General features: G+C 35.8%; 1 pseudogene; it reads right to left on the bottom strand.

The window, feature by feature from the left end:
- Positions 1 to 2,628: 2,628 nt before the first annotated feature.
- Positions 2,629 to 23,744, bottom strand: part of LOC143662425 (ragulator complex protein LAMTOR3 pseudogene) — a 34,777-nt pseudogene continuing 13,661 nt past the window's right edge.

Raw genomic sequence — 23,744 nt, 5'->3', positions numbered from 1 at the left:
CACAAGAAGCAGAGAGCCCACAAGCCAGTGACCTTTGGAGATGAAGAAGGAAAATGTCTCCCGAGAAGCTTCATGAAACAGGAAGCCAGGAGAGAAAGCCAGCAGATGATGCCTTGCTCGCCATGTGCCCTTCCAGCCAAGAGAGAACTGTGACTGTATTCTCTTTCCAGAATGATAGAGAAACCCTGAACATTATCGGCCTTCTTGAACCAAGGTATCTTTCCCTGGACACCTTTGATTGGGCATTTCTATAGAGTTGCCTTAATTGGACATTTTCTTGGCCTTAGAACTATAAACTAGAAACTCATTAAATTCCCCTTTTTAAAAGCCAATCCATCTCTGGTGTGTTGCATTCCGGCAGCTAGCAAACGAGAGCAAAGACCTTCCAAGTGTTTGACATATTTCATCATCAATAGCAAAACACATCTCATTATTCAAATAACCACTAAACTTAACAGAAGACTCAGTATTGGGAAGCTGTCATGCTCACAGAGGTAAATGTAAGTTTTAAGAGACATTTGTTTGAAAGCACAATGTTATCATTGCCAATGAATACTGCCAGTTGTTTCTTTGAGAAAAATGGCTGCCAAATACCCAAGTATGAAAAACCACAGTTTACCTGTCAATTTTTCTTTCAAGTAAAAGCATTCAAAGAAAAGAGCAGCTCTTTCAGTTAACTCAAAATTTCTCAGTAGTGCTTTTCCTCAAAACAGATATAGCATTTCAACATGCCAAAGAGATGCATGACATGCATTTTCAAAATGCCTTACAGAATATTAAAAAGACAGGTCGTGGTAGCTTAGAGTTATATACCCCAGAAAAATATGTTCTTAACCTTAATCCATTCCATTGTGAATAGAACTTTTGAAGAAGTTATTTTTATTTAATGTGTGATCACCCAAATCAGGATGGATCATAATCCTATAACTGGAGGATTTATAGAGAAAGGTCACAGGAGAAAGCCACAGTGAAAGAATCTGGGAGTGAAAAGAACCTGGAAAGAAAGGAGAAGCCAAGGAGAGCAGTCAAGAAACTAAAACACAGGTAATGAAAGGTAAAATATTTGTAAAATTATTATTTACTGCTTCTTCAAGGACATTCAAATGAAACTGACATTGTTTTACTTAAGTTGTATAAACCAAACTTGGCAAAGAATATAATGACGTCTAGTACAGTTTGGTGCCAGAGCTTTGATTCATACTGAAACGTTAACATATTAGCCATCAGTATTTTTGTCCCATCACTGTAAATATTAGCAGAGTGAAAAAGGCAAACAATGTCATCATTATCATGAAAATAGTTATTAATTTGTAGATCCATGAAAAGCTTCTGGGTATCTCAGGGTCTATGGATATACATTTTTTTTTATCCCAGTTGGCAGTTTATTCTAGGTAAAGGAGTCTCTAAACCCTTATCTCAAGAAACACTCATTGTTTATTCATGTGGGTTAAAGACTGAATTAACTTAACTATGTTCTTTAAACATTTAGAAGAAAAAATCTCAAACACGAGAAGATGTATATTGTTCAAATTATACCATTAAAAATACTATTTTATTTATATTCATGTTTGAAAAAAAATTGTATTATCATGTTTACATACATAACAATATTGAAAACAGAGTTCGATAACAAACCACTTCTAAATTTTATAAAGAGAAAACAAATACTAAAACACTGGAACCTGCCCATGCCAAAAACAATAGAGCCTGCCCATGCAAAAAAAATCAACTAAGCAAACAAACAAACAAAATAAAAAACATTGATTTGTTAAAGACACCAGAGTGGGGTCAGGCATTAGTTACAATTCGCATTTTAGGTAAGGAGCAGCAACCTCTGAGAAGAATTAAATAATTAGTAGTATCTGTCTGTATTGTGAAACAATATATACAAAGGAAAGTTAGTGATTGTACTGATTTTATTACTTTTGCTAAGCCATTTTATCTTCCTTACATTCAGTACAAAGAAATGAAACTTAATATGAAAAAAAAATATGACCTCATTATTATTCACAATAAAAAGGGTCTGTTTAAGGGGTGCAAGCATAGTTAGGTGGTAGAATTTTCACCTGCCATGCAGGAGGCGCAGATTTGATTCTAGGCCTGTGCACTTCCCCCAAAAAACAAACAAGCAAAACCAACAAGCAACAAAAATTCAACAAATGGTACTGCAATGGTACTGGGATATTCACATGGAAAAAGAATGAAATGTGACCCCCACCATACAGCGTACAAGAAAATAGGGTCTGTTTTCACTCTGAAGGCCTGCGAATGTTATACAACACTCCCAGGACTCCTAGAACCTAATGGTTCAAGTGGACCAATGTACCACTTTGATTCTGATCCAATGAAGAGAATCTTATATTTGGTACACAGAACTAACTCTATGGGACCTGAGATAGACTAAACCATTTTTGTAGTGTCTCCAGATCTCACTAAATAAGAAAAAACCCTACACAAGGAAATATAACAATCTGTCCAGAAGTTACATCTATATGCTCTTTCTTAGTATAAGACAGGGAAGGGGCCATTTCTTGAGTACATGGATACAAGGACATGATCTAAAGATTGCAGGACTGGTATTGTGCCTGATATAATGAAGATAAAGGACATATTGAATCCACTGTCAGATTAAGAAACTTCCACAACTTATCTCAGGTCTTCAAATAACGGAGCAAGTTCCTTTTCTAGACTGACAATTAGTCCCATGTTGGCATTGCTGCTGGCTGTGAAACTCACCACCAAAGGTAAGTGATTAAATTGAGCTACCTGGTAGGTATTAGCAACAGATAATGCTTTTGTGTTTTGAAAGCCCAACTTTGCTCCCTTGGTGGGTTGGAAGGACAAAAATGGATAGGAAACCAGGTCTCTAAACACGCTCTGGGGCATTATCATTGCCCAATTTTGTACCAGGTACCCATCTCTATTTGACACAACAATAGCATGGAGCCCTTCAACACTTGGTAGTTTTTTAAGCAGTGTTCTAGTTTTCTAGCTGCTGGAATGCAGTACACCAGAAACAGAATGGCTTTTAAAAATGGAAGTTTAATCAGATGCTAGTTTACAGTTTCAAGGCTGAGAAAATGTCCCAATTAAAACAAGTCTATAGAAATGTCCAATCTAAGGCATCCAGGGAAAGATATCTCAGTTCAAGAAGGGAGATAAAGTTCAGAGTTTCTCTTTTAAGTGGAAGGGCACGTGGTGAACACAGTCAGAGGTTCTCTCTCATCTGAAAAGGCACACAACAAACACTGTCAGTGTTCCTTTGTTATCTGGAAGGGCACATGGTGAACACGGTGTCATCTGCTAGCTTTCTCACATGGTTTCCTGCTTCCTGAAGCTCCCCAGGAGACATTTGCTTTCTTTATCTCCAAAGGTTGCTGGCTTGTGGGCTCTCTGCCTCTGATTACAGTTTCAAACATACAGCATTGAATAGGGATTCTTCTGCCTTTATGAAATGGGATTTAGATTAAACATGTCTTTTTTAGAGGACATACATCTTTTCAAACCAGCACAAGTGGGAACATTTTTAGTCCTTCAATTACCTTTGTCTTCTCCACCACCATTCTAGGCAAAAATTCAAGTCCCACCAAATTCACTCACGTCTTCTAATCCAGATGCTAGGGAGCAAAACATGAAGTGTGGGCGACCTCAAACAAACAAAAATTTATCCACATGATGAATCTCTTTCTCCTGTAGGATTAATCTCCTTTCTTTCTCCTGTAGGATCAATCTCCTTTCTTTTCTGAGGGCTGCCCAGATTCTTCCTGCTGTCACTTTAGAAACTGTGTCAATGACAAGTCTATGGCTGTACTTTGAGAATCAGTGCTCCAAGGCATATTTACAAATAAACATCAAATGTGAATATTACAGGGATGTATGAGTAGTTAAAATCTTAATTAGCACATATAAATAGTAGGAAAGTGTGGATATTTTTCATGACAGTATCCCACATTTAATAGGAAATATATGCTAGTAATCTCTTAAAGAGAATCTATAGATGACCTGCAATTTCAATGTTTCTGTTTCTCATTTTCCTTGAAAATATTTTTGGACCGAATAGATTTTCTTAAATGTTGATGTGATTTTGACATGTTTATATTCACATTTTTAAAAGTACCACAAGTTTCCTGCTTTCTCTACTACTCTAACAGTAATAAATTTCTTTAATTCATTTTATGAAAAGTGCCTTTTGATAAGTAAATGGATAGTGGGAAGTAGGTTTCGCCATGTTGGATAGGAGATTAAAGTGAGCAGACATCCCAGTTTGCCTGCTAACACTATGACACTAGCACTGAAAGTCCCATACATATCTTGAAAAACCTCTCAGTTGCAAGCGAAGTGGGATAGTTGGTCATGATTAGAGTTTCAAATCATCAGGTGGAATGGAGAAGGAAGGAGGAGGGACCATGTGACACTGTAAGATTGCTGGGAATAGCAATATCAATAGAATTAAGGAAGGATTGTGAAATCACCATAGTCAAAATAGATAGAACAATTAAACACAATATGGTATCCTGGTTTGGATCCTGGCACCATTGGAAAACTAATGAAATCCGAATACAGACTCAGGCGCAACGAAACTTTTGGCAAATGACCATTTTTTTTTTTCCCTTACAAAGAAACAGGGCAAGAGATCCCATCATGAGCCCCTGGACAGGACAGCCTCTCAGGTCAGGGTGGGTTGACAGCAGCTCTGCAGGCTCTAGTTCATGGGGGAGAGGAGAGAAATACGTGTTGCCCGAGGGCAGGGTATTTATATACCCAAGCGGGGAGGGGGCTGTGCTACTCAGCATAAAGCTTGAAACAAGCAAATATTGTGCAGTTGGGGCTGCTTGTTCCCAGTTTTGTATTCAAGGTGCAGTCAGACTGCTCCATTGTGAAATTGAAGTACCTGCACACACAGAAAAGAAGGAGGTGAGTAGAGAGAGGCTGGGAGATGGTCACTGAGCTTGTCCATGACTTCCCCAGCAGTCTGAGGTTTAGTTAATGCTGATGAGCCATTCTTGCTTTACTTGTTTTAAAAAAGTAGCAAGATAATAAAAAGTACTGATATCAGGGGAAATCTGGTGAGCTATATAGGAGAACTCTCCGTACTATCTCTGCACATCTTTGGTGAATTGAAAATGATTCTAAAATAATATTATTACATAAAAGAGCCTTGTATAAAACCGAGATTAATATTTTGGAAGGCAACTTGAAACAGTCATTTTGCACACAGATATGAAATGATAGTATAGATTCATATATCTTTGGATTTCAAGTCACAAGATAAAGCGAAATGAAAAATGGCTGGATATATAGACCTTGTGTCTGCTGTTAATTTGTCAAATTGGGTTTTGAATTTATCATCATCAGCCTCAGATTTTTCTTTTGTGAAAATGTGAAAAGGTAAGGACTAGCTGTCTCCTAAGCATTGGGCCTTTCCTAGTTTATTCATTTTATGAAATATGTTGGTGATTACAAGTGCTGAATTTTATTATAATGTGCACTAAGACATTATTAAAATTAATCATGTCTATGTACTCTGATGTGTGCATAAGGCACCTATTTTCAATTATCTAGAAAATAAAAACATATATTTTGTTGTCTGGTAGCACATAAATAATTTTCAGCTATGGGAAATGCATAAATGTAATTATGGAAGAGGATGGAGGTTTATGCATTAGAAAATTAAAATGTGTGTCTGAGTTTATATCTGTTTCTTAGAGGAAAAAAATATTATGAGTGTCTTCATTATTTTCCAGAGGACTGTAAAACAGGCAAGCAACCCAAAAGCTACGTGACAGAAGAGCCTTCAGTTTGTTAGGGATTTTTTCTTAAGCAAAGCTAATGATTTACAGACTATTTTGTTTTACAATATAGTTAATTTCTTCTTTGACTGAATCTGCATTAGTTTGTGTGTGTGCGTGTGTGTATCTGGTGAGTACTGACATGTGAGAGAGCATGAGAGAGTAATTAAAATCTTACGGAAGCAGTATTTGGACATTTATTCCACTATGAGACATTATATTACTGTCTGGTCAGTTGGAAGCTAGAAATGATTCTCCTATATATGAATCAAGCTAGCAAACACATTTGGGGTGAGAGACTCTGATGCCATTTCTGGGTGTGAAAGGCAGATTGAAGAATGCATTTTTGATGACAACATTTTGGAATTTCTGGGAAATGTTGATAATTTATGGGGACAACAAAATATTCTAAATTAAGGCTGCTTCCAAATTACCCAGAATTAATGAGCTCTGTTTGCAAGCTCTCTCTTCCTCACGACCTTCATAATTAACAGTTGGTTTAGAGTCCTCTTTTCAGCTCTCCATGAAATACACCCATTTGTAGAGGGGGAAACAAATTAAAATGTTTATTTTTGTGGACCCTATATATAATTAAGAATGGAACGGTAACGAAGAGAGTATTTATGCCAAAGTGATTCGAAAAACCAAAAAAAACAAAAATTCAACTTCAAAATCAATAACAAGTTACTCTCTGAAGAAACAAATGCTAAAATTGGATCAGAACCCTCCACCCCCTTACCACCATAGTCCCTCCTTAGCAGTTTCTTTGTAGTTTTTCCTTATCTTCCTGGTTTCTTCATATTGGAGTGAACCCTAGCTTAGCCATTCATTATCATTTTTTTTTGGTGGGGGTGGGGGGAGGCAGGTACGTGGACCAGGAATCAAATCCAAGTCCCCTGCTTGGAAGGTGAGCATTCTACCACTGCATCACCTGAGCATCCTCATCACCAGTTTTTACGTACTTTCGTTGCCTGACTGGTCTCATCTCAAACCATGATTTTAAATACACTCTAGCAGCTGACATTCCCAATTTTTGTCTACAAGCCAGGTCATCTCCTATGAACTCCATAGGCATTTACCTGTTGCCTACTGGAAATCACCATTTGGATATCTAAGAGACACATCAACTTAACGCTTACAAAAACAGCCTCCTGATCTTCCCTCCAGAACCTACTTTACCTGCAGTATTCCCTGTCTTGATTGATGCCAACTCATCTTTCCAGGTCTCAGACCAGAAAACAGCATCATCCTTGGCTTACCTCTTTCTCCCATATATCCCAGCTACTATTGCAGAAAACACTCTTGGCTCTACCTACAGAATATATACAGCCTCTGACCATTTCTCACCACCATCGGCTTTACCATGGTGCCCCAAGACACTGGCGGTTTTTGCTTGAATGATTGCAATAGTCTCAGTCCACCGCCCTTTTCAGTTTTGCCTTCAATAAAGCAGCTGAGTCAGATCATATTTCTGCTTTTCTCGAAACCATCAGAATCAAAGTGAAAGTTAAGAAAGAGTAACTTTGGTCTTATAGGACCTAGCCCCATATACTTTTTCTGATTTCATTTCCTGCTGCTCTATTTCCATTGGTCTTTCAACTCCAGCTACACTGACCTCTTCCCTCAAATGCACAGGTTCTTCTCTAAACCTCCTATCTCCTGACTCAGTTCCTCAAATCCAGTCAATAATTCTGTTTTTACTGATAAATATCACCATCATCTCTAGGCCCTTCTCAAAATTATAATAAAACTACAAATCACTTTCTAAAAATATGTCCCTCAACCAAATGAAGTTTCCTAGCACTTGTTGCTCACTTACCTAACAGTCCTTCCAAACATGCCTTCACTGCTTTGTCATGCTCCTTTTTCTGGTCTTCGGTGAAATCATCACCTTCTCCAGGAAGCCTTCCCTGACTACCCTGCATAAAGTGGCAATATGTCCTATATTCCCAATTATGCTACATTGCTTTATTATTATTTTTCTATGACAATTACAAAGAAAAAACCACATTCATAAATATTACAGATGTGTTTTTTAATTTATGTTCTGTTCACAAGATTATAATTTTTCCTATGGGTAAGGATTTTTTTTCTATTTATTCACTGTGTTAGTCCCCATATCTCAAACTGTCTCTGCTACACAGCAAAAATGCAGCAAGTTTGTGGCAAACAAATATGACACTTTTGGAACGATTAAGGGATAAGAATATGTGAAGAGAAGAATGCATTCTATGAGATAGAAATGCTGCTGAGTTTAATATGGTGGTGAGCCTGTTTCAATGATAGAGAGATCAGTGAGGTACAGAGTAGAGGATGGGGTTTAATCACACTGATTTTTATTTCTAAGCTCTATGCCCTCACAGAAGTATGATTGTGGAATTTCTCAGTCTATTTTATGAAATCAAGGTGAGTATCTTTGAGAAATCTGGGTATCTTGTTTTATTCAAATTGTCTAATTTAGCAGTCTGGTTGGATCACAAGATTTTCTGGAAAATGGGTCAAAAAGGATAAATTAGCTTCCTTGTTAATAGAAATTCTTGGCTAAATAGTTTTGCTTTAGGGCCAGTAATTAACTTTCCTTGTGACGAATTATGTTGCCTCTATCTCTAGCGTTGTTCCTTTATTAATTGCCCTTAACCTATCACTGGTCACTGAAAATATCTTCCTGACCTGCCTATTTCCTAAATCATTTCCTCAAATCAATTAATAATTGCATTTTCAGCTAGCTTCCTTCATTTCTGAATTGCTAGGTCTTTCCCCAAATTCAAATGCAATTTCGAATTACTTTGTAAAAATCTACAGACAAGTTAATATATTTCATTATATCATCTCAAGGTACAGAAACTGAATGGAGTAGATTTCCTTCCACTGGTTAACTTTTCAAGAATATATATATATATATATAGTGTATAATTTGTTTTTTTGTTTTAAACACTTCATTTTAACATTTTTATCCTCTGCAACATTTTATATTGAATCTAATGGAACAAGTAAGTAAGTTTGATGAAAAAAATTTTTTGTATGCTGTATGGCAGGGGTCACATTTCATTTTTTTTCTATGTGAGTATCCCCTTATTACAGCAGCATTTGTTGAATTTTTGTTTGTGTGTATGGTTTTTTTTTTTTAGCAAGTGCATGGGCCAGGAATTGAACTTGGGTCTCCTGAATGGCAGGCGAGATTGCTACCATTGAACTACCCTTGCACCTCCTGTTTGATGAAAATTTTAAGTGTTAGATAGGCAGTTAAGAGCATACTGGAAATATCCATAATATAATCTTGTCCAGTGACACCAAACTTTTGATTAACATACACAGATATCAGTTAATTTTTAAAACATTATAATCACATTTATTAATCAAATGCAAATCAGTATGTCATGAATGAAACAAAGATAATGATTAGTAAACTCTACCTGGAAAATTACCATATTATTGATATTATTTATACTAACAGTGAGAGATATTATTTCATTCTTCCTTTTCATTTATTTATTTCCTCCATTTTAAATCCTTAACTAGCCATAGAAAGAGAAAATTAAAAGTTGTTTAGAGAAATTCTGCTGCCATGCTTACATTTTATAGTTGAAACAAGGAAATGAGATTAGTGATATTGGGTTCCCCAAGTGAAAATTACTTCTAGTGGCAGAAAAGTCTAGAGCATCTGTGCTTTTACTCTTGTCCAATATCTTGTTCTCTACACCATGCATACCCTCTTAGATGCTTCCACCACATAAATGGATAATCTAAAGGTTCATTCCTCTTTTTCCTTAATCAATATGTATATACTGCTGTACTAAAATATTTCAAATAGCACTTTGCTGTTATATAGCCTGCTTGGTAATTATAACACTGTATTTATGCAATTTATATTGTGGTTAGTGTTAAGTGGTTAGTGTTAAATGTAAATATTTCTACTGAATATTATCAAAACACTGAACAGAAATCTAGGATTGCATAGTGCCTCACTTTAAAAAATAATAATATTTTAGAATAGAGCTGTCATAGGATAAGTTAAAAATTAACATAGATTGCATGCAATCCTAAAATTGTTTGAGAAATTCAACACTTGATTTTAAAAGTAAATAAAGTCAATTTGAAACACAATTATGACAAAATAAGTAGGCTATATTTTAGTTAACAATTTAGAAATGTTCTCATTTTAGCAGGATGAGAAATATTCCAAATTGCCACAATTGCTCTGTAAAATAAGAAATAGATTTTAAACCTAAGTATAAACACAATATATCTTCTTAATTGAATTTTTGGAAATAAGAAAGTGCAATGATATGCAAATAAAAATGTAAACATAAAAAGTTTGCTGAAACAAAATATCCCATTTAGGGATAAAATATGTAGACTAGATCTTGAATTATCTATAAATATCGCTTCTAATTGTGTCCTTTGCATTGGTTCCATGAACTAAGCATAATATGAGTACTATGCAACTGGAAACAGTGCATCCCTCAGGCATATTAGCTGTCACAACAAAGTATCTTCCAAACTCAACTGTTAAAATTTTTGTCCCAAATTAATATACAACTCCATTTATTAGAAGGAATTCTTTCCAGATAGTTATGATTCTTTGAATTTTCTTTCTCAAAAATGATGCACAATCTGTATTTTAAAGGACAACAGCTTGTACTTCAAAACTTCATGAAAAGGAAATATATGAATATATGCACTGTCAGTCGTTAAAATACATTATTTTTTGTTTTAATGGGCATCCATATATATATATTCAAATGCTTTCTGAAATATGGTGTATATGTTCTGGTATACCTCTGCCTTTCAAATATTCAAGCTCTTAGTGAAAGAATATCCTTATGATTAATGTAATTATTATTTCTCTGGGTGACGTCATGTATTTATTATATATATAAAAACATTGGAATGGGTGATGCACTTCACAAATTACTATACAAGACGTATAAACAGTATCATTTTAAAACAGCTTCTTTCTTCATCCTTTATCTGCCCACTTCCTTGGGCAGGCTCACCATCCCCAGCTCACTCTTATCTGCTTCCTTCCAGAGTTTCTTCAGGCAAACATAAGTAAATGCAAATGCTCTTCTTTCCTTCTTAGAAATGTATTAAATGCATTGCTGTGTTTCTTCATTTTATACTTAACGATAATATTTCCAGGAGCCCTTTCTCACTTTTTTAATAGCTGCTAAGAATTCCAGTTTATTTCTATGTACCCGAATTTTTTAGCTAGTTCTTTAGCTGTCTTTGGGTAATACCATAAAATTGGGTGTGTTCAACAATGGGAAATTATTGGCTCACGCTTTTGAGACTAGTGGAAATCTGGACCATGCTATAAAAGTATTGCTTTATCCATTCAGAAAAATAGATGTATCGTTTTATAGAAATGTAAGTATTGCTTCTGATTTATTCATAAAGGAATTGACAGTGAGAATTAAACAAATACCTGAAACAGAAGTGGGAGTAGTCACAAATAAGAGAGACTGATGTGTGAAAACATGGGGTGTGATCAAAGTTTGGGGAGGGCTTGCTGAATGAAGTCTGTGAGCCAATAATTGTAGGAAAAACACTAGAAAGGGCCAATTGTAATTAACATAGGTTATGGACTTTTGAAACTGTGTGCCCTTGAAGGACGTTGAGAATTTCTTGAATATGCTTCCATTACTCAGAAAATGGTCAATAAGTACTCCTTCTAGTGAAAACGTAGATTATCATAGTCTTGTTTAGTTAAATTTTTACACTTATAAGGAGAACGAATCAAAATGTTTTGTTTTTTTTCTTTTCCTTGACAAATGTCATTAGGTAGGTAAAAAGATGAAGTAAAGGTGAAAAAAAATGTCAAATCTATTCAGGCAACTTTATTTTGACAGATGACTTCATGTTTTCTTTGGGAGTTGAAATGCTTTTTCGATGACAAGTTTCAATTCTCTTGCCTCCCTTGGAATTTTCACTGCTCATTTAAGCTACATGCTTGATAACTTTTTCAACTTACCTGAAGTGTACTTCTGTTGCAAAGCGAATCACTGAGGCAAAATTAATCTTCCTAATGGTGAGGTGACTGTACCACCTCAGTTGGCATTACAAGTTATTTTGCATAAACATATGTGTTCTCATTAAGAGACATCCTTCCTGAAAACACAATGAGTCACCAGTGGAAGGAATTTTGTCTATAAATCTGAAGCTAATTTCTCCAGTGTGCTTTCTATTTGCCTAGCTGTAAAACTACACAAATGTCACTCATAATATGCAAATTATGTATGAAGAGTACATACAAGGATTTATAGGATTCTTTTCTTAACATATTACATCATTTTTCATATAGCAAAGAAGCCAAAACTGACCTTGAGTGTTCTTTTTCTTTCCTCATAAAAGAACATAAACATATCAACTCCATTTCAATGAAAAGTATATGGCTGTCTTTGAGAAATAAAATAATTTAAAATTTATATCTTTCTATTGTCACTTTCTCCTGGTGTTAAAAATTAGATGCAAATAGAACTAAGATTGCAATTCATTTTGTCGATGGGTCAAACAATATTTACTCTACTTAATGGTCTCCATAGGCTACACAATTAATTCTATCTAGTTTAGCTCTCCATCTTACAAATTCATTTTAATCATCAGAAATAGGATAGAAAACTGAGGGTGTGGATGGAACAACGAAAATATGCATGTCTGTTGGATATTGATGCAATTCTTTATTTTATTAATTTTGTGCAATCATCGTCATTCCTGAAAAATAAAATGTAATTACAAGAAATACTACAATTTTAACAATGAATGTTACATGTCTTACCTTAACAAGTCTAGCAATTTATTAAATATGTTTCTGAATTTGTAAAATTATTTTGCATTTTTTTCTATCAATGATTTTTGCGTTTCTAGAGTTGGCTTATATCGAAATCTGCAAAGTACATTCTGGAGATTAAGCCTATTTATTTTTGTTTAACCCCATATTTGAGTTTGTTTATTTGGTGTTCATGTTTGATTTGTTATTAATTGGCATTTGGGAAGCTTATGTCTATCCATGGTATTATATAATGTCAGCTACATAAGCCAGGTAAATTTCTATCAGATTTCTATATTTATGATATTAACTTCCAATGTTCTGAAATGTTGATAACATTGCAGCTAAATAAATTTAAAAAGAGGAAGAAAAACACTAAAACAATGCAATGCCACTGGTATAAAACATTAAACAGTTGTCCATTTATTTTTTTAAATATTTTATTATACTTTATTGCAAAAAGTTATTTTAAAATAATTTAGCAAGCATTGTTTATAGTACTTCTGTTAGAAAGTATAAATAACTAGATGAAAAATGCTTGATCAAATGTCAGTGAAACACATTTAAGGTGGCATAAAAAGCACCAGCCATATCTGCTAGTGCAATACCAGTGAGAGCATATAAGATGTCAGCAACGTAAAGGCAGAGTCCTGTGATTAAATTAGCAGAGTTTTTCAAGGGAATGTAAGTCATTCATGCATCAATTAATTCCTGTGAAAGAGACAGAAAGGAATCTGGAAGAAGGAAATTTCAGCTTCCACTTAAGCTCACACTAAGCATTTTAACATAACTCTTTAATATAATTCTTGGGAATTGGGGTCACCAAATATCAAATAATTAATATTAAAGAAAACTTCTGGAAGAGGAAGTTGACGCACCAAAGAAGTGGAGGAAACATACAATACTCTCCCTATCTAACATTTTATGAAGATAGCAGTGGTCCAACGAGACTAAAAATTTCAATTCAGTTTGTCCTAGTTTCTGCTTCCACCTCTTTTCTTAATTCTGCATTTTAATAATATTGTGGAATGCTGCACATGGGTATGCTCATGTATCTCTTTTGCCTTTTAGATTATTAGATATTTTCAGAACTATTCAGAGGGGGAAATTACAAATGTACTAATTCTGAATTAGTTAAATATAGGTAAATTACAGATGCACTAATTCTGATTTAGTTAAATATAGGTAGCCTCATGAAAAAGAAATTCTTAGAGCCACTTTTATATTTATAAATTTACGTTAAAATATTCATTAGTATAGGTTTCTGAAACAGTTATGAAAGAAATTTAACTATGTACATTACTTTCTCTTTTTTACCATTAGTTTGATTTGTCTTTGAAAAAAATACGTTAAAAATACTTCATCCTACATAATACTAGTAATTTAAAATATATATGGCCAGTATTGGTTTCCATGCTACTCAGATGACTATTTTTAGAAAAATGATGGAAATAATCACTTAACAAGCTTCAGACCTGACAAAATATTTTGAAAATTTTAAGATATCATTTCAGCAAAAAAAAACTTGATATGAACAAAGACACTGCAAAAGGAAATCCCGATGTTTAATTAGCATTTAAAAGCATATTAAAACCCAGTAATGTCAAAGAATGATTTTTTTATAAATTAAATGAAATTTTTTTATCAAATTGGCAAAAATAGAGTAAAATAGATGCATATACTCTATTGGTGATGATAGATTTGAATAACAATTTTTATGAATGTGTTTCATTATATGTCAAAACAATTAAAGATGTTCATATATTTTGACACAGTAATATTCTTCCTATCCTAATGAAAAAAATAAGAAAATTGGCCAAATTATTATATTATATTAGTATACGTTATAGATATACACAAACAAAGTTGTTCAATGAAGCATTGTTCATGATATTTTAAACATTGGGATGGTCTAAACACGTCCATCAGTTGAAGAATGGCTTAATAAATTATATCTCATAAATAAAACTAGATATTTTGAAACTAATAAGAAACTCTTTTAGGCTTTTATCTGATATGTGGGTTCCAAATATTTTCTCCCATTGAGTTGACTGCCTCTTCATCTTTATAACAAAGTTATTGATCTTAAAGAGTTCCCATTTTTCTATTTTTTCTTTCACAGCTTAGGATTTAGGTTTAAAATTTAAGAAGACACCTCCTATTACTAGATCTTGAAGATGTTTCCCTATATTTTCTTCTAGAAGTTTTATGGTACTTGCTCTTTATATCTATTTGAATTAATTTTTGTATAGGGTGTAAGGTAGGGGTCCTGTTTCATTCTTTCAGCTATTGAAATCCAGTTCTTCCATGCCCATTTATTGAAAAGACTATTCTGTTCCAGTTCAGTATATTTGGGGGCCTTTTTAAAGATCAAATACCCATAAATTTGGTGCTTGAACTCTGCACTCTTGATTCTATTTCACTGGTCAGTCTTTTTGTCTTTGTGCCAGTACCATGCTGTTTTGACCACTGTGCCTTTATAGTAACCTTTCAAGTCAGTATAGACCTCTCAGTTTGCTCTTCATTTTTAGGATATCTTAGCTATTCAGGGTCTTTTTCCCTTCCATATAAGTTTATTAAACAGCTTTTCTAAGTGTTCAAAGAAGGTTGTTGGGATCTTTATTGGCATTGCATTGAATCTGTAGATTCATTTTGGTGGAATTGACATCTTGACAATATTCTACCTTCTTATTCATGAGCATGGAGTGTCTTTCTACCTATTGAAGTCATTTTTAAATTTCTTTTCACTTTTTTTTGTAATTTTCTGTGTATAACATCACATATATAACAAGTTGAATGTATAACATCTGTGATTAGGCTTATTCCTAGATACCTGATTCTTCTGGTTGCTATTCTGAGTAGAATTTTGTCCTTAGTGCATCTTAGATAAGTCATTGCTTGTACATACAAACATGACTGATTTTGTACATTGATCTTATATCCTGCCACTTTGTGATTTGTTTATCAGCTCAAGAAATTTTGGTAAAGATTTCTCAAGGTTTTCTAATTATAGGATCATGTCAACTGCAAATAATGAAAGTTTTACTTCTTCCTTTCCTGTTTGGATGACTTTTATTTCATTCCCCTTTCTAATCGCTCCAGCTAGTACTTCTAATACAACAGGAATAATAGTGGTGACAATTAACATCATTGTCTCATTCCCGATTTTAAGGGGAATGCTTTCAATTTCTCATCATTACGTATGATGCTGACTATGGGTTTTTCATAAATGCCCTTTATAGTATTGAGAAAGTTTCCTTCTATCCCTAACTTTTGAGGAGTTTTTTATCAGGAAAGGATGCTGGATTTTGTCAAATGCTTTTTCAGCATCAATCGATGTGATCATGTGATTTTTTTCCTTTCAATTTTTTAATGTGCTGTATTAATTGATTGATTTTCTTATTTTGAACCACCCTTGCATTCCTTGCATGAATCCCACTTGGAGCATGATGTATGATTCTTTTAATGTGGTATTGGATATTGTTTGCTAGTATTTTGTTAAGAATTTTCACATTTATGTTTACTGGGGAGATTGATCTGGTTTTCTTTTCTTGTATTGTCTTTATCCAGTTTTGGTATTAGAAACTCTTTTAAAGGCTAAGTAATGAATGACAGGAAAACATATCAGCATTCTCTTAATTCAAATCTCTCTTTCGGTATATATATATATTCTACCTTTCATAAAGGTAGAATAATCTCTATTCAATACTGTATGTTTGAAACTGTAATCAGATCATCTCCCTGGAAATGTGATTTAATCAAGTGTGATTGTTAAACAGGATTAGTTCAGGACATGTCTCTACCCATTTGGGTGGGTCTTAATAACTTTCTGGAGTCCTGTAAAAGAAGAAACATTTTGGAGTATATATATATAACATATATATAACATATATATATATATATGTTAGTGTGTATGTATACATGCATATATATATAATTTATATACAATGCCGTATTTTGGATATTCATGTATTATACATATATATACAACCATTTATATTTATATATAAGGTAAGGGATATATTTCATATTATTAACAATTTATCTCTGGAAGATGTAGTGATAGTGATTACACTTAATTTTGTAAATATAAGGTGACCATGTCCTTGGGTACAGATGAGACCCTCCCTGGTGTTTTAAAAGACTCCACTCTGACTCCCTCCAATGGTGCCTTGTCCTATGGAGCAAGAAGTCCACAGGGCCCAGGTTTCTTTTGAGATAGTAGAGTGAGTTTGTATTTTTAGGATGAGATGGCCACACGCTTGAGAGCAAGGTCCCCTGTGGTGTTCAGTCATTGCAGTGAGTGGGAATAGAAGGATACTGATGGGTAGCTGGAGTGGACACTGTCCTCACTGACACCACATTTTGAAAAGGAACTCTGAGAATCCAAAATTTCTAAATTTCATCTTGGTCCAGGTTGTTATGAAGGTATACTTGTCAATAATTACCAGATGATAGAGCTCATTTTAAATCTTTATTAAATATTTATATATATGCTCTGTGACAGAAAAAAAAAAGGATGATTTTATTTTTAAAATATTAAATCCTTAAAATCTAATTTTAAGAAAATCCTAAATATTCATGGAGACTTCCCCAAGACAGGAAAGTGTGAGTATGCTACTCCTACATTCTGGAAACAGATTTGCAATCCTGACTTCATGGTTTTTTGTTGTTGTTGTTGTTATTGTTGTTGGGTGTGTATTTTGCTAAATTATTTCAAATCTGAAATAACACACTGAGAACTAAACGTGGAGGACTTAGATCAGTATGTTCCCCCTTTGTGCCACCAAGGATTAAAACTAAGACCAACTGAGGAGATTGTGATAGAAGAAAAAGTACCACTCTTTAAGTCTCTGAAGAATTAAAGATAAGGAGAAGGAAGAAAAAGCAAAAGATCAAAGTGAACAGGGTTGAGCTCAAAAACCAGAAAACGTACTCATGGTAGATGAGTGAGGGCAAAGCTCAGAGGGGTTTTTGCCCCTTCTGCTGGTTTGAAAGGACATATGTCCCCTAGAAAAGTCATGTTTTAATCTAAATCCCGTTTCATAAAGGCAGAATAATCCTTATTCAATACTGTAAGTTTGAAACTGTAATCAGATCATCTCCCTGGAAATGTGATTTAATCAAGTGTGATTGTTAAACAGGATTAGTTCAGGACATGTCTCTACCCATTTGGGTGGGTCTTAATAACTTTCTGGAGTCCTGTAAAAGAAGAAACATTTTGGAGAAGGGAGATTCAGAGAGCAGAGCAGAACAGCACAGCCACGAGAAGCAGAGTCCACCAGTCAGCGACCTTTGGAGATGAAGAAGTAAAATTTCCCCCAGAGAGCTTCATGAAACACAAAGCCAGGAGAAGAAGCTAGCAGATGATGTCATGTTCACCAGGTTCCCTTCCAGATGAGAGAGGAACCCTGACCATGTTCACCATGTGCCTTTCCAGATGAGAGAGAAACTCTGACTGTGTTTACCATTTGCCCTTCCAGATAAAAGAGAAACCATGAACTTCATTGGCCTTCTTGAACCAAGTTATCTTTCCTTGGATGCCTTTAATTGGACATTTCTATAGACTTGTTTTAACTGGACATTTTCTCGGCCTCCGAACTGTGAACTAGTAACTTATTAAATCCCCCTTTTTAGACGTCATTCTGTTTCTGGTATATTGCATTCCAGCAGCTAGCAAACCAAAACAGTTTTGGTACTAGGAGTGGGGTGCTGGTATGGTTTGCAAATGCCAAACACGTTGGAATGATTTTTTAAAGAGATAAGGGGAAGATCTTGGAGGAGTTGTGAGAAGCTTGATAGAGAAGGCCTAGAATGCTTTGAAGAGACTGTTGGTAGAAATGTGGACTCTAAAGATACCTCTGACCAGGCTTTAGACAGAGATGAGGCACCTGTTATTGCAGACTGAAAGGAAACTGAGCCTTGTTTTGAAATTGCAGATAATCTGGCAAAGTTGACTAGTGACCTTGACTGGAATGCAGAGTTTAAAAGCCATGAACTTGAATATTTAGCAGAAGAGATCTCCAAATTAAATGTCGAAAGTGCAGCCTGGTTTCTCCTCACAGTTTATAGTGAAATGTGAAAGGAAAGAGATAAGCTGAGAACTGAACTCTTGGGTACAAAGAAACCAGAAGTTGATATTCTGGAGAATTCTGGGCTTCCTGGAAGGGAGAAGCCAGAGAATAGTGCCCCACATGAGGTCTTGGCCAAATGTGGAATGAGTCAGCAATTTCAGAGAAAGCCAGAATTGTGCATGGATTTATCTAGGAAGGATTTGTGGGAAATCCTTATGTCTGAAGGGCATGATCCAAGGCTACTGCATAGAAAACCAACAAGAGTGCTGTGGGACCTGTATAAACAGAGCTGCTGCCAGGCTGTACTGGGGTGGGGGGGCGCGGTTCAGAAAAGGGACACTGAAAATAAAATAACTTCAGAGGAAAAACCATGGAGGCTGGTTTTTCTTCTTGAAGTCAAGAAGCCTCAGGCCAGGAGAGTGGACCCAGCCAAGCACGTGGAGAGTATGAGTTTGCCCTGAAGATAGAGGATGGACCTTCCACCTCATTGCAGTGGAAGAGTCATGCCGCCTCAGGCCTTGGAGAGGGTGAAGCACATTCCTTGGGGTTTGGGGAGAGCCTGACTATCACCACATGGAGGGGTTGAGCATGTGCCCCAAAGATGACAGAGAGCCCAAGTGCAGCCCCGATGCTTGGAGAAGGTGGAGCCAAGAAAAAGGTGGTCTCCCCAAAGTCCCCCAAGGTTGCATTTAAAGAGAGGCAAGCGACTTCATAGACCCTTGAAAGGGTGGGACTGCCGCTTTCTAAAGCCCTGAGGACAAATGACTCTCAGACTTTGAAATCTAATGGACTTTGCCCTGTGGGTTTTCGAAACTGTATAGTTCCTGTATCCCCTGTGTTCCTTCCTCCCTATGGAAATGAGTATATGTATCCTATGACTGTTCCTCCTTTGTATATTGGCCACAAATAACTTGTTCTGAGTTTTATAGGTCCAGAGGCAGAGGATAATTTTGCCTTAGAACAGACTATGCCTGTAACTAACTTTGATAGGAGTTAGTACATTTCTAACTTTGTATTTCATTTGTATTGCTACTGAAATGGTTTAAGGATTTGTGGTATTCTTATGAAATTAATGTATTCTGCATACGGGGAAAACATGTCTTTTTTAGGGTCCAGAGGGTGGAATGTGCTGGTTTGAAAGGATGTATGTCCCCTAGAAAAGCCATGTTTTAATCTAAGTAGCACTTCATAAATGCAGAATAATCTCTATTCAATACTGTATGTTTGAAACTGTAATCAGATCATCTTCCTGGAGATGTGGTTTAATCAAGAGTGATTATTAAACTGAATTAGGTGATGAGATGTCTCCACCCATTAGGGTTGGTCTTGAATAGTTTCTGAAGTCCTATAAAAGAGAAAACATTTTAGAGAATGAGAGAGATTCAGAGAGAGCAAAGAAGAACGACATAACCATGAGAGTAGAGAGCACAGAAGCCAGAGACCTTTGGAGATGAAGAAGGAAAATGCCTCCTGGTGAGCTTCATGAAACAGGAAGCCAGGAGAGAAAGTACCGGATGACGTCTTGCTCACCATGTGCCCTTCCAGCTGAGAGAGGAACTGTGACTGTGTTTGCCATGTGGCTTTCCAGATGAGAGAGAAACCCTGAATATCATCGGCCTTTTTGAACCAAGGTATCTGTCCCTGGATGCTTTTGATTGGACATTTCTATAGACTTGTTTTAATTGGACATTTTCTCAGCCTTAGAACTGTAAACTAGCAACTTAGTAAATTCCCCTTTTTAAAAGCCATTCTGATTCTGGTATATTGCATTCCAGCAGCTAGCAAACTAGAACACCTCTTTTTAGACCTTTATTTGAGGTTACTTTTAAACCTCCCAAGGCACAGCCATACTGTAACCCAATGGCACAGAACCATGAGGCAAGTGGAGTCTTGAGATATAACTTTCCATGAGGCCTGAAAAGTTTCAGAAATTCTGCAAGTTCTTCTTCCTCACTTTAGAGACACTCAGAAAGTAACTGATCTGAGAAATAATAGGCCAGCTGTGGCAAGGAGTTGGTGACCAACACTTGTTGAAGAGACTTAATGGGGATCATAAGAAACCTCAACAACAGCTGAGGGTGAAACTGAGGAGTTAGGATTTAAGGAGTGCTTCGGTTTTCTAAAGCTACCAGACTACAATATACCAAAAGTGGATTTTCTTTTACAAAGCAGATTTATTAAGTTACAAGTTACAATTCTAAGGTCAGAAAATATCCAGATTAAGGCACCAACAAGAGGATGCCTTCTCAAAGTAAGTCAGCTGGCATCTGGGGTTCTTGTGTCACATGGGAAGGCACATGGTGATGTCTGTTGTCTTTGTCTTCCAGCTTCTGGTTTCAAAATGGCCCTCTCAGGTCTAGTGGGTCCTTCTGGCTTCTCCTGATGCATTTTTTTTCTTAGCTTCTCAAAATTCCCTCAACTCTCAAAGACTCCAGCAAGCTGAATAAGACCCACCTAGGATGGATGGGTCATATCGCCATGGAAACAACTTAATCAAAAAGTCCCACCCAACGATAGGTCTGCCCCCAAAAGATTGGATTAAAAGAACATAGGCCTTTCTGGGGTGCATAATAGTCTCAAATCAGCACAGGGGGTGATTATGATTACTGAATAATTACATAGCTATTCCTTTTTACTTTCTGATATTTTATAGTAGACAGAGTGAAATACTTGAAATTTCTGAACTGTAATCCAGCTGCTTTGATCTCTTGATGAGTCTTTATTTTATGATTGTGTGATTGTGAAAACCTGGTGACCACCCTCACTTGTATTCTCTCTCTCTTTTTTCTTTTTTAACTTTAGAAACTTGTCATCACAAGGGCAACCTCCCTAATGCAAATGGAAGAAGTTGAATCAACTCAGAACTAACCATTAACTTGGATCTAGCACCGTTCCCAACTTTACCTTTGTAAATTGTTGCTGCTTATTCTTGCTCTTGCAATGGTAATAATCCCATCTCCCCTCCTTTCTGCTTATGCCTGCTATTGAAATGATAATGACCCCATCTACCCTTATTGAATCCCTAAAAACCTTGAACTCCATTGACTCAAAGATTTTTAGGCTCATAAGCCATATGATCTCCTGCTTCACACCTAGCAATAAACTCTTTCTCACTTTGAACTTCCAGTGTCTCGGGAATTGATCATTTGCGTGCATCAGGTAGAGAATTTACCACTTTTGTCTGGAAGCAAAGGGGTCTTCCATGATCTAAACAGGCCTAGCAAAGAACAACCCAGTGAATGTGGGACATCAAAGTTTCCATATGCTCCCAAATGCTGTCAAAGTTTCCTGACTCATTCCCACCCCAACAAATCATATATACCACTCCACTCTTCCCATTGACCCAGAGGGGAGGGCAAAAGAAATAAGAACAATTGAACAATTATTCCAAAGTGCTCAGCACGAAACAAAAATACATAATTAAATGATTGCATTGGATGTGTTTTAAAGATTGGCATCCATATTTTAATTTCAGCTATTTCAGCATAGATAGTGTGACATTGCATTATATCTGCTACCTGGTTTAAGTTCATCTGGGGTGAATAAGTTGCATTATCAGGAATTTGCACTCCAGGGATGGAGTTAGTTATCTTTTGATTAAAAATATTACCCCAGTCTCATCACTGCATTTCTACCCCTTTCTTTTTATTTTTAAATCTCCCATCAGTACCAAGGTCTTTACTAATTAGCATTATAACTTTAGCAATGGGTTTTCATTACTGATATCAGAACTGGCCACATAATTTGCAGTATCCAGTGCAAAATGAAAATGCGGGGTACCTTGTTCAAAATGTGAATTGTTCAAGACAGTTGATAGCAGAGTGTTAAACCAACAGTGTTGCCATGTTAGTGCCAGGCTCTCTGTGACTGCACAGGTCCTCTGCCATGAAGCCAGTCATGAATGAGATTAATGGCCTATAAATAAAAGTACTTACTGTTGAACCGTATATTGATTTCTATAAATCTGTGGAGGAGAAAGATGTATCTTCTTATCAAAAGAATTCCAAATAGTATGTGTTGATTCCCTGTCCTCTAGGAAGTAGAGCTTAATCCTGACCCCTACCCCTTCTTTTGATTTCAAGAAAGAGAATAGGGAAAGAGAAAAATAGTAACTTTACAGTGGAAAAATCAGACCAAAAGTGTCTTAACCAACTGATTAATGTAGACGTTACCAGTGATAACCCATGCAAATGTCCCATGATAATATAAGATGTTAATATTAGGGGAAAAAATAGGCGAGAGATATATGGGAACTCTATGTATTTTCTTTGTGGCTTTTCTGGAAATATAAAATTATTCCAAATTAAAAGCATAGTTAATGTGCTGGTTTGAAAGGATTGTGTACCTTCGAAAAGCCATGTTTTAAGTCTGATCCATCTTGTGGGTTTTTTAATCCCTATTCAGTACTGCAGGTTGGAAACTTGATTAGGTTATCTCCATGGAGATGTGACTCATCCAATTTTGGGTATTAGCATTTCATTAGAGGGAGATGTGACTCCAACCCATTCCAGGTGGGTCTTGATTAGTTTTACTGGAGTCCTTTAAAAAAGGAAGCATTTTGGAGAGAGACAGAGAACCACAAAAATGGTGAGAGCCCACAAAGCCAGAGACCTTTAGAGACAAAAAAGGAATACCCCTTGGGGGAGCTTCATGAAACGAGAAGCCTGGAGAGAAAGCTAGCAGAGGTCACCATGTTTGCCATATGCCTTTCCAGTTGAGAGAGAAACCCTGAACATCATCAGCCTTCTTGAACAAGGTATCTTTCCCTGGATGCCTTAGATTAGACAGTTCAATAGCCTTGTTTTAATTTGGACATTGTCACAGCTTTAGAACTCTAAACTTGCAACATATTAAATTCCCCCCTTTTAAAAGCCATTGCATTCCTGGTACATTGCATTCTGGCAGTTAGCAAATTAGAATTGTCAATAAAATCGGAGTCTGTTTTTTGTGAATAAGTTCAAGACATGTAGATTGGCTTAGAATAATTAGGAGATATCCATTTACCTTTGCATGAACGATTTACAAAATCCTAATGGGTAATAATGGATGACATTACAGTTTTAGTAAAAGTATAGTCCTCTAATCAACCTCAGGTTCAGAGAATTCTTGGTT

The sequence above is a fragment of the Tamandua tetradactyla genome, chromosome 18 (assembly GCF_023851605.1).
Source record: "Tamandua tetradactyla isolate mTamTet1 chromosome 18, mTamTet1.pri, whole genome shotgun sequence".
Taxonomy (NCBI): Eukaryota; Metazoa; Chordata; class Mammalia; order Pilosa; family Myrmecophagidae; genus Tamandua; species Tamandua tetradactyla.
This window is presented reverse-complemented; position numbering and strand designations above follow the sequence as displayed.